This window comes from Cornus florida, unplaced genomic scaffold (genome assembly GCF_030987335.1).
Source record: "Cornus florida cultivar Cherokee Brave unplaced genomic scaffold, ASM3098733v1 CherokeeBrave_3.0.0_Hap2_Chr11, whole genome shotgun sequence".
Taxonomy (NCBI): Eukaryota; Viridiplantae; Streptophyta; class Magnoliopsida; order Cornales; family Cornaceae; genus Cornus; species Cornus florida.
This window is the reverse complement of record NW_026775581.1, coordinates 84,807,871-84,820,076: the sequence shown is the minus strand read 5'-3', so window position 1 is coordinate 84,820,076 and position 12,206 is coordinate 84,807,871.

The window sequence follows — 12,206 nt, the reverse complement described above, 5'->3', positions numbered from 1 at the left end:
CAGAATTAAGTTATACATATTTTCTCTTATAATGGTGGAAGCCTCGTGCACTTGGCTGCCCCCCTCCCCCCTTCCTCCTTTTTCATAAAATTTCTCTTATAGAGGTGTATAAAATAAACCAAAATCAAAAAATGTATTTTATGAAGACAAGCACATATCCAATTAGTGTTGCGTTTCCAAATTCACCTTTTAAAATTCATGTCTATTTCCAGCTCAAGGTAACTTTCTTTGATAATTATACGTCATGAAAAGAAAGTTATTGATTGTAATTTATGAACAAGAAAAAATAAAAATAAAAATAATTGAAGTTAGAATGTCTATGGTATAACATTAAAGCCGGACACCCAATATGTTTATTATTATTAATGTCATATTTCATCATCATAGTATCATATAATTAAGCCGAAATACTATAATAAATCTCATAAGCCACTATATGCATATATATACACGTATATATATTATTCTCACCAGGACTAAGAGCTCTTATTTCAGCAAATTAACTGGTTTGTACTCATATTTGAGACCTGGTTTAAAAAGGAAAAAACCCAATGGTCAATACTTAACAAAATAAAAAATCAGGGAGAGAGTAGTAAAGTGAAAAACCTTTCAAGTTGAGATTCATGAGATTGCAGGTTGCAGCAAAAAATGTTGTCATAGAGGTTTTAATCTTGTCAGAGAACAATATTCTTAAATGTAATGCCAACAAGTATATAAAAAATCAGATTGTATGTTAATCACTAGTTTTCGGGGAAAAAAAGGACCAATTGACCTCTAGAACTTTCACATATTTCTTAGGGCATACAACCGTACTTGTGTGAGCATGAAAGTATAACAATTGTAATCACATAAAATGGAACACGTACTTGTTCCATCAACAACACTGGGTTGAAAATCATGCCCAACAATGCTTTCCAGCACTGAAGACTTCCCATAACTCTATACACCACATTAATAAGAAGTAGAGAAATCAATAGTATATGTTGTAATTCGAAGCATAATTTCCTATTTCGCTCTGCTTTGATAGTCTACTAACACAACCCCAATTTCAATGAAAAATGAATGCTACGGAACCAACAAAAGAAACCCCAATAAACACAAACATCACCTGCTATATAGAACCAAGAGACCAAAAGTATAATCATTATAAAATTTCATAACCAAAAGAGTAGATAATAATAATTACATCATAGTAAAAATGTTCCAATACATAATTTTTCCATAATATAGCATCACAAAGTTTCACCAAAAAAAAAAAGGAATTCATAGCATTCCCAGAAGTGTTTCTCAAAAAAGGAACCCATACCCAACAAAAAGAAAGACTACCCATCATCAATCAGCATCATTTTGAACCATACATCCTACCCATCATCAATCAGCATCATGTTGAACCATCCATCATTTTCTCCAAAATATTCTTCCATACATCATTTTCTCCAAAATGTTCTTACGCCTTGCAACTGGAACACCAAGGAATATCCTCGTTTGATCAGGATGGTTAGTAAGACAAAAGTAAGTATCATCAATTAAAAATGGCTTAAGTCCAATTGATTCCAGCTCATTATAGATTTCCTCCTTTGAATGCACCTTACGATTATATTTTCCATAAAAAGCATTTCCCTCTTTAATGGATTCTGCAACAGAGGAAATTGCATTTGTTATTTCTTAGGTATCATTAGAGACACCACGTAAAGTCCGTTTCCTCTTTCCTTTTGCACTTAAAGATGCAATAGAAGTTGCCTCAGGGGACATTGTCCTTTCAATCTCATCAGCCACATGCTCAGCATTCTCCAAAGTCACCTCATTTTCTGCTACTAGCTGATCAATACCATCAATGCTTCCCATTAACTCGTCATTGGTTAAGCTAGCCCATTGAAAACGTTTCTCATTAGCAGTTGCAGCCCATCACCAGTTGTTCTATCTTTTACAAACAACTCTAGCAACTTATCATAGTTGTTAATAGGTGTAGTTCTCCGTTTCTCCGCTTGCGGTTTTGCTTATTACAAGCATATAAAAAATATATATATATGCTAAACATTTCATAGTGTTTGAAGTAAAAATAACTCCAAAATTGAAGAAACATGAAAGAAGAAATTAAAACTATCATATATTAAAATTTTATATAGAATGCCCAACTCATGATTTGTCACTTTCCAACTAATTACACAAGGCAACTCAAGGAACATGGTATAAACTAATGAATGTGTAAACTGAACAAAATAAAGAAACCCCGGTATTAGTAATTAAAGAATATAGGAGCAAAAAGTGAAGTCCAGATAAGTCCAGTGTGGTAGAAAGTGATTGTAATGGAATGAAAAGAAAAATTGGAGCTTTTAACAAAGCTAGCTAATTAAGGTACTGCATTACCAACAAAGAAGAATTACATATATTTTTCAGTATTATTAACACATAACGACATGAATTTGGGTAAAGCAAGGACACTAGAACAACAAAGAAAAAACATTTCAAAAGTACCCATATGAATTAGGCCTTAAACATACTTTAATAGTAAAAATAACTCCAAATTAATAAAAAAAAAATAGTACCTCAATTAATGAACTCCAAACCTCTGGCTCTGCACTCCACATCTTTGTCTCGCGGCTCCAAGCAAATCCGCTCAATCCATTCTTAAACAAGTCATACCACTCATTGAAATGAGTCTTTATAGTCTTCAATTGATTCTTAATCCTATATTTGGTAAAATCCATTTCAAGTTTTGCACACAATTCTTTAACCATTTCATCATATGCTTTACTAGTAAAAGTTCCTTCAACCCTATTCCCCTTAATATGTTGGTAATACAACACATCAATGAATGCATCTTCCATTTGTTGTGTCCAAACAAATCTATCTTTCTTGCTCTCTTCATTTTTGTTTGTTGTGTTACTCATTTTCTTATCTACATAACAAATTAGCAAATGAGCAGAATCCAATGCAAAATTTCAAAATAAAGTGTGACAAAAAAAAAAATTAATAACATCATAACAAACAAATTAACATGAGTAATATAAGATACCGACTATGCTTTTTCTTCTTTAACAATATATCATCAAATAAAACTTGAGCTATCAATAAATTTTTAGTAAAGACTAAGTACTTGTCATAAAAGAAAATAAATAAAACTTAGGTTTTAAGCATTTATCAAACGAGCAAAAGATTTAGATTTATAACACACATAACATTAGTCATATTTGATTTGCTACATAGTCATTCCACATGTTCATTGCAATGGTGTCCTTTATATGTTCTCCTTCAGCAATATCCCTTGGAGTTCGATCATCATCTACATCTTCATCTTCATCTTTAACTTGAACTTCAACTTGGTTTAAGAGCTCCCGATCTACTTCATCAATATGTCTTTCATCAGGATCAATGCCCATTAATAATTATTGTGATACCCCCGGATTTTCAGATGCAGGTTGGCTAAGCCCACGCTAGATTACCCAAGGATATCAAACCAATTAGCAAGAAACGAATACAGAATACAATTAAGGAAACATGAATAAATAAAACTGTTGAAAAGAAAGTAGAATAATAATCCAAAACTGAAAACCTCAGAATAAAATTTTATAAATAAAGTATTAATCTGATACATCCAACTTTTTCAATTTTAATACAACTCAGGAATCCATCTGGTGGACCCCTAATCAAAACAAATACTGGAAAGCGAACAACTGAAAAGAAGTCCACTGCTAAACCATGAAGAAACCTCATACGTCGTCGGTAGAATGAGTAGTCGTCTTTGCTCAGCACGAACCAGCTTTAAGACCTGGAACCGTCCGTTATCTGAAAAATAATAGTGGGTCAGGCCCACGAACAAGTTCTATCCTAACTACAATCCAAACAGAGACCCGATACATAGATACATCCTAGATGTCTTAACCATATCTATATAGTCCGTAATAGATAAATATATATCCACACTACAGGACTCTCACTAAACTATGCTGAGGGTCTCAACCTGAATAGAAGGCAACATGCAATACACACCTGAGAGGGCATGACTACCTAAGCCTAACAGGGTACACCTTAACCAACATAGCTAGCTACGCATCCTACTGCATATACACACCCTAACCGTCGACTATGAGACTCAAGTTCAGATCGCGGTATCATAATTTATATATATAAATTCCCATCCAAACCAATGTAATGCCGCTCAACTGTTCGTCGCTTGAGACACAACATTTAATCAGGATTTAAATGTTTTAATTAAATCCCTATCCTTCCTAATACAGAAATATAAACAACCACCCAGTATGTCGTTCAACTGTTTTAGTTGACAGGACATGAAACCATGTAGGATTTAACTATTTTAGTTAATCTATTCCATATGTATGAATGGGTAGGAATTAGCGTTGTGACCTAATCCGCCCCTCCGTATGACACCATCCCATACCGGTGCATACAGGCAAATGATCCGTAAATAATGTAACATTTTATACTGTACACCAAATAAAGTCCACATTATCCATATAGTTGATAAACACAGCATTTGAAACAAGTCATCAACTAAAAATCCAGAATCCATCCATGTAATTAAACGAGACAAAGTTTACTAATTCGTCAAGTTAAATTCTAGCATCCATCCAGGTAATTGACAGAAAATATATATTTAATTCTTCAATTAATTCTAAGCCAACATCCAATTAGATTGATAACTAGGATCTGTCAATCTAATGCCAAACCCTAATCCAAGTAATTGCAGTGTAATGCTTAATATTACAACAATTAAAATTCCAAGCTTAAATCCATGCATTGCAGAAAGGAATTTAGCATTTCAACCATTAATATCCAATTATGCACAGACCAAACTTGTTAATTAAATAATCCAAGTGTGCAACCAAAATAAGATTTAAAAATATAAACATATTCCGTTAAATTGCTAAAATTAAATTAGGCAATTGAACTCCTTCCATCCGTTAACCACCTGTACCGTGGTACACTTTCCTACGGTTAAATCCATGAGTATTAAGACCTTAATTTATTAAAAGTGGCTCTAATACATCATGATATAATGTTTGGAATCCATGTTCCAACCCTTCTTGGTCGTTAGACACAGTTTGCACAATTACATCCTTCTGGCCCGTTAAGTCCGTAACCTGCCTCCGGCTTGCTTTAGATTTTCCTATGGTTTACAACATTAGTATATAGATAGATTAATGCATCCTAGGCCCTTAATACTCCATGACTTAAGGTTTAAAACCATCACAGTAACCCAAACACAGCTGAAAACAACCCAGTTTGAACCAACAGTGCGTAATTAAACTTCTGTAATGCACAAAACCACAGAGCCTTCTCTAAAAAAAACTGGAGAAGGCTCTAAGCTACCTAGAGACGTCTCCAACTAAGGGAGAGCCTTCTCTAAGTTTTCAAGAGCCTTCTCTAAGTGGATTGAGCCTTCTTTAAGTTTTCAAGAGCCTTCTCTAAGTTTTTTTAAGCTTCTGTAACACACGCTGTAACACCCAAAACCACATAGCCTGTGTAATGCCCCGATATTTTTAAAGGATTTATTAATTAGGACTAATTATTTTATTTTATTTTTCAATGATTTATTTTATTTTATTGAGTGCTAGATTAATTATCTTATTTTAATTAAGTTATATTTCGTGATTATGTATGATGATTAATTGTTTGTGTGGTTGATTATTGATTGAATTATTGGTGTGTTGATTTTATTGGTATTGTGTTACTTAGTTGTAAATTCTTATTTGTTTATGTGCTTCATGTAATTAGTTATTTTAATTTCAGTATTTAATTAATTATCTTATTTATTTAAATTAATTGGATTGGGTTTAAGGAAAGTTGGACCAAAAGATGTGGTCTTGGGCTTGTATGAAACCTTATTGGGTTAATTAATGAAGGCCCGTGGTTATTTAATTATTTAAATGATCACTTTTGTATTAATTATAAATATATATATATATATATATATATATATATAATTATATATAATTATATATAAATATAATTAATTAATAATTGTTATGAAAAGATATATATAGATATATATTTATTGATATATATATGTATATATGATTTAATTAACTAATGGGTTAATTATGGAAGGAAAATATATTTATATATATATATGTAATATAATATATGTTTATAGATATAAATTATTTAAAGGTTATTATTTTAATTCATAATACTAGTTGGAATAGGATTTGGAATTTAAGGTGTATAAAAATACACATAAAGCTTTAGGGTTAAAGGTTTTACACGTTAGAAAAATAAAACAGACAGAGGGAGAGGAAGAAGAAGGGCTATCAAGGAGGAGGTCGGATCTGAAAAGGAGGACGTCGGAATTGGAAGAGATAATTAAAGCTTGAAGCGTCGGTTTCGTTTCGAAACCTTCAGGCGAGTTTTCTCTAACTTTCCTCTTAGAACTCATAATGATTTCACCTTGAGTATCAAGGCTTTAATTAAATTTATTTGTTTAAAAATTATGGTCAGATCGGAATAATTAAAAAGTATAAACTATTCTATTTGTTTTTTAGATTATTGGATTTTAATTGATATATATAGGTGTTATATGTATATTTTAAAATCAATCTATAGGTGGATTTGTGACCCAAGAGAGTTAATTATGGTTTCTTTATTTTCTAGAATTGTTCTGTAATTTTCTGGAATTTTTCTGATATTTTTAGGAATTTATTAGGATTTATTTTCCTATTATTTGTTAGGAAAATAATTATATATATATATATATATATATACTACGTAACTGGCGCATGTGGAGCGGCGGCACAATAAGGAATTGATCCAGCGCGGCGCGGTGTAGGATAATAGTGTGTATACGCCAATTAGGGCCATTTGATTAATTAAACTTATGTGAATTGATATGGTGCATCGCGGCGCATAGAAGTTTGGTGCGTATGTGTATCTGGACCATAGAAGTGGTCTGGTCAACTATGGGATTATTTGGTGTATCGCAGACCATGAGAAGATGGTGCACTAGCTGATCTGGACCTTAGATCTATTATAGTTAATAGAAAATAATCCAGTGTGAGCGTGTTCATTTGCGCACTGATTTGTGACCATTGGATGCGGCATAAAGGAAGTGATGGATTCAGTGTGGTGAGCTCACGGTAGTTGAAAGAGCTTAGCCAATACCAGCACACAAGGAGGCTTGAATCCAGCGCGTGCAAGTGCATAGTAAGCGCGTGGGCGCGCATGGGAAACCACTGTTGGCCTGTTTCGACACTATAAATTAAAACGGTCATAACTTAGTCATTTTAAATCGAAATTGGGTCATTCTTGAGCTCAAATTCGAGAATTTTTCGTCCTCTTTCCAATGATACCAATTTCATTATCAGATTCCTATCCTACTAGAAGATATTTATATTTTAGTGAGACGGTGTTGGAAAACTATTTAAACTGATATGGAGTATTTAGGGGAAACTATCTCAGACATATTAAGAAGCATTAATTTGTGTAATATAGTAAATTAATAATTGGTTATGGATGGATGATATATATATATATATATATATATATATATATTTATTTATTTATATATTTGTATATATGGTTTATTTAATTTATGAGTTGTATGGATAGTTGTACATATATATATATAATTATTGATATATATGTATATGTGATCTGAAATAATTATGGATTATTAAGGAAGGATTATACACATATATATTATAAAATATGTGTATATATATGTAAATTAAGATATTTAGTGTTATTATTCTTACTTAGTATATATGGCTGGACTGATTATTAAATTAATGATATGCGTATAATATGCATGAGATGGCTATGTATGATTTAGCGTATTGTTAATTTTAAAATTAATTCATGGTTAAAGTGTAGGCATGGATGAATTGTCAAAGGATTAAATATATTACCTAAATATTTGTATGAATAGAATACATAGATGGAAAGTATGGATGAATTGCTAATTAAATGTATGAATAAATATACCTGTGGAGGCATGGTTGAATTGCCAATGTATAAATATACATACACGGAGGCATGGTTGAATTGCCAATGTATAATAAATATACTTGTGGAGGCATGGTTGATTTGCTAAAGCGTAATTAAATTGTTATGTGTTAGATGATTAAAATATCATCTATGGTTATTGTATGTATAGACTGGATTAGGATTATATATTCTTAAATTAGAATAATCTAGTACTTACTGGTTAGTGTATTATTTCAAATTAATAAAATAATATACCTGTGAAGACATGGATGATTTGTCAATGCTGAGATTTTGGATATGTGATTTAGTTAAAATCATCATCGGGTTTTGAGATTAATTATAATATGCCTTTTATTATAATTTATTATTTAAATGATTAAACAACTGACTAGGATGGGATTAAGGTCAAAGGAGTTTTTTTTTTAAAAATGAAATGGTAGACTGGTCTAGGTATGAATAGTATTTTAATAATTATTTAATAGGTATGAAAATTTAATAAACCTATTAACGGATGTGATTAATATGATATATATAATTATATATAGACATGTATATCGTGCTTTATTAAAGTTAAAATTTTATTAGGTTTGGTTTGATCAGAGATGATCTACTTATTGGTTTTCAGAGGTCTGGTAGAGTGAACTTGCTCGTAGGGTTTAACCCACGATTTATTTTTCAGGTTAATAGAGGTTCCAGTCTCGAGGTTGAGGATCCGCAGCTGGGAGACTGTCATTCATCTATTCATCTTGTGTACTTTTAAATAGTATTGGATTATTGGATAATGTTTTAAGGGGTCCTTGAGTTAAGGGATTTCCGAGTTGTAATTGTTGGAGAATCATTAAGTAATATTTATTTATTAGTTTTCTTCAGCGCATTATTTATTCTTTTATTTCATTTTGTCTTCTGTGTTTGTTTGAAATACTTTAATTATTTTGATATTTCCTTAATTTTGTGTGCGGACTTGATCAACCCGTGTTCCGAAATCAGGGGGTATCACAGCCTGCTCTAAAATCTTTGAGCAGGCTCAAATCAGCCTAGAGCCGGCTCTCCCACAAGGTGGAGCCGGCTCTCCTTGCCTAGAGCCGGCTCTCTCTCATTTGAGAGCCTCGATTTGTTTCTTCGCCGTTTTCGATGATCTGCTCCATCTCCGACCTTTTCCTACCCCTCTGTTGCTTCTTAAACCTGGTCTTAAGAGTCTTAGAAACATCCAATAACATCCCTATGACTTGTTCACAATAGTTCAATTCAATTACAGTGATTAAAGTCGTTACCGATTTAACATGTTTTTAACGCAGACTAAAACACAGAGATACAAGAACTATAACAGAACAATTCCATGCATATAGATATCTGAATTGACATATAACAAGCATGTAAACTTTAATTAGTGATCCATTAAAACCCCAGAGATAGTCTAAGGATGCACAGAACACAGGCAACGGGAGAGAGAAAGGAAAGAACTTGCCTTAACCGTCTCTGAATTTTCCGATGAACTTTCCGACGACTGTTCCACCTCTGTTGCTCTTGGTTTTATCCACGAGCCAACCACTGCTCCTCCTCCTCCTTGGTTCAACCCTAGCCTAAGGCAAAACCCTAGACTTCCTCCCTTTAGCTCTCTCTGTAATTCTCCCGATAACTCTCTGTTATTCTCTCTGTACGTGCATAGGTTCTCAACCCTTTTTGAAGACATATTACAATGTATATATAGGCACTAATCAAAACCCTAATCCACCATGGAAAACCTAATTGAGGCCCAGTTTAGTAGGCATGAGGTAGTAAAAGACTAAACCCTAAATAACATTACAATTTAAATGCACTAATAATTTAAACCTAACTAACTTATTTAACTAAACTCACAAAACATTTAAACAATTACAAATGTATTTAATTCAATTACAGAAAAATAAATAAACACATAAATCATTTAAAATCACTTAACAAATAAATTTAATTCATAAACATTTAAATTAACCCAACACTTAATTTAATGCACAAAAACACCTAACCACGTAAATACCAAAAACAAATAAAATAAATAATGAAAACAATAAAATAAATATTAAAATTCCAATTATAACCCTTTTAAAACTAGGGGTATTACAATAATGCAGAATGCAACATGCAATGATAATCTCTGTTTGTGTTTCGATTGAGTAAGTGGGCTCAGTTGTGCTTCCTATAATTGGAAATCGTTTCTTTACTACACCAAATGCTTTCTCGATCACATTACGTAATGACGCATGTCGTAAGTTAAACAATTCTCGAGGATTTTAAGGTCGACGTAAACCAAATTCTTTCAAGTGATATCGAACACCTCTATAAGGCATGATAAGTCCACCTCGTAGCATATATCCACCATCAACAAGATAATATTTACCTATTAAGAATAAAAGTTGTTATCATTAAATAACTATAAATCAAAAAATAATATTTTATAAATTTTATATAGAAATTACCTTTAGGGATTCTCAACTTATCCTTTCTTTCAAATGCACTCTTAATTACTCTTGAGTCTGATGCAGTCCCTTCCCATCCAGACAAGACATATGTGAACCTCAAGTCAAATGAACAAGTAGCCAACACATTTGTGGTTGGAAAATTCTTTCGACCACGATACCTTGGTGCGTCTTCAGTAGGTACTCTCACACGAACATGTGTTCCATCAATCGCACCCACACAATTCTCATATAAATTTATTTTATAATTTTTTTATATCAACATGTGTATTAAAAATTTTAAATTAAAATGATCTATTTACCTTGAAATATGGATAGAACCTACTAGTGCTAAGTATCTCCGGAGGGACTTCTAAATCATCAGGTTGTCAGAGAAATTTTTCTTCTAACGAGATTATTGACCTTAGCACACTATGGAAATGGCGACTTGTAGTATCACCGGAGCGACGAAAAAAAAACGGAATCATGCGATTCCTCACATTGTGTGATAATATGTGAAAAATTTTTGTAACTTGTTCTTCAACTGATGCATTTTTTGTTGCCTTAAGACCAGCATCCCTTTTAAGAATCTCACATAAATTTTGGAAAGCCTCTGGTCCCATTCGAGTTATAGCACGACATCTTTGATTTGTCCTAAGTTGGTTCATAAGTTCATTTCGTACCATTTCTCTTTCAAAACTTGATTGTCCACGAGTCGATTAACATAGTTTCTCCTTTGAAACTTTTTCCGTAAAAGCCAATACACAACCATACAAATAACTTGAGTTGCAGCCAAACGCATTCTTTATTCCCACAAAAACCATTCATTTGTTGCCATATTATTTCGCCTCTCCATCTACCGTTTCAAAACTTATTGTCACCCTCAAAATTCAATAAGTGTAGATTAATAAAATAAGAGTATAAGACACACTCAACAAATATATGATGTTCTGATAATATACATACATACATATATATATAAGAATGCCCACCCAAACATCAAATCTAACATGAATAATACAACAATTTTCTGAATGTTATAACCTAAAAATATAGAGCAATAACAGAGGAAAATAAAATTAACAAATAATGAAAATATCCTCCCAAAAATGAAATTATAATCTTATCTTTTAACTTTATGCCTATTTGTTGTTGAAGTTTTTAACTATCCTCCAAACGAACACAATGGGATGCATATAAAAAACTGAAAAAAGTTTAAAAGAATCATAACACAATTGGCAAACTTACATTTCAAAATTTTGAGATGTCATTTATTAGCTATCTCTTTGTCATGCAGAGCCTACGAAAATCCACACACAGAACTGCATATAGAAAGTGGGATTCCCTCTCCATGAAAACAACTTATTCCATCACAGAAAAATGTTAAGTGCAGATACCAGAGAATCCTAAAGGGCAATTCATTCTAAATCTTTAGGGTATGTTGTCTCCATAACAGCGATCACCCAAACACCAGGACTGAAGTTAATTTAACTCAACAAAACTTACTAATAACTTAGGTTAGGCCAATCAAACGTTAGTTGATCAAATGCAAAAGTTGTGATAGAATTTGATAGAAGGGACAAAATGCGTATAAGATACAACATGGAAGGAGAGAATGATCTTTTCTTTTTCTTTTTCTTTTTTATATTTTTTATTTTTTATACTTCTGAACAAACAAAAGATGGATGCGTTCGTAAGTTGACATACTCAAACTTTCATTATCAAAGCAGAACACACATAAAATTTTGTCATTCAAATTGTGAAGAACATAAAATAAATTAAAATTGGGCAAGCAATGAAGATGTATAGGAATTGATTATTTGATTA